Raw genomic sequence first — 834 nt, 5'->3', positions numbered from 1 at the left:
GAAAGAGTGCTGGAATTTATTTATGCATGTGAACTGCAAGACTCCAAATCCCTGTTATCTCAGCTGAGCAGAATGTCATTTTAAGGTACGTGCTTACTTGGAGCTGTAGATTCTTCAGTTTTTCTATGCCTTAAATGCTTGATCAGATAGGCAAGCATCTGAATTTCTTGCTTATAAGGTAATCCTTTGCAGTACTTAATTTTAAAGACTAAAGAAAGCATGTGATAATGTGTTTGTGGAAGGACAATATTCTGTACCAGTTTCTATGAGGGTCTGTTCCTGAGTTACTTATCTGAGATCTTGAACAAGTTTCTTAATTCTGCATTTCTTCCACCCAGTATTATATTCTGTGGATTTTACAAGATACAGTTGTATAGCTTTGAAATGTCTTAGTGGTACAAAGGCAACTCATGAGGGAATATGCCAGTGCTGCTGCTCTCCAGAAACATACCTTCCATTTGAGCAACTGAGGCAGACTTCAGTCTGCTGTGCAGTGATTCTTCCTTCTGAGGATCTGAAATTTAGGAACTTGAGTGTGCAGCTCGCTTGTTAATTCTGAGGGCTGCTGGCTACAGGTCTTGCTTGTCAGTCTGTGACTTATATTGGGTCAAGAATGAGGTATAAATTTTGTCTGACACTTGTTTAGTTCATTTTGCTATTTTTAATCCTTTGCTGTGAGGATCAGTGGATTTCCTAGGAGCACTGATGACAAGATGCTGTTTAAATGCCACCCCCACCTCCCCCCTGCTTTCCAGTGGCTTTCGAGATTATCAAGCTGCTTGTGCTACCACTCCCCATTTCTTAGTCTGGGGAAGTGAAGAGCTCCTTCCCTCT

This window comes from Buceros rhinoceros, unplaced genomic scaffold, assembly GCF_000710305.1.
Source record: "Buceros rhinoceros silvestris isolate BGI_N320 unplaced genomic scaffold, ASM71030v1 scaffold13119, whole genome shotgun sequence".
NCBI lineage: Eukaryota > Metazoa > Chordata > Aves > Bucerotiformes > Bucerotidae > Buceros > Buceros rhinoceros.
The sequence above is the reverse complement of the archived record's forward strand: the minus strand, read 5'-3'. Positions refer to the sequence as shown.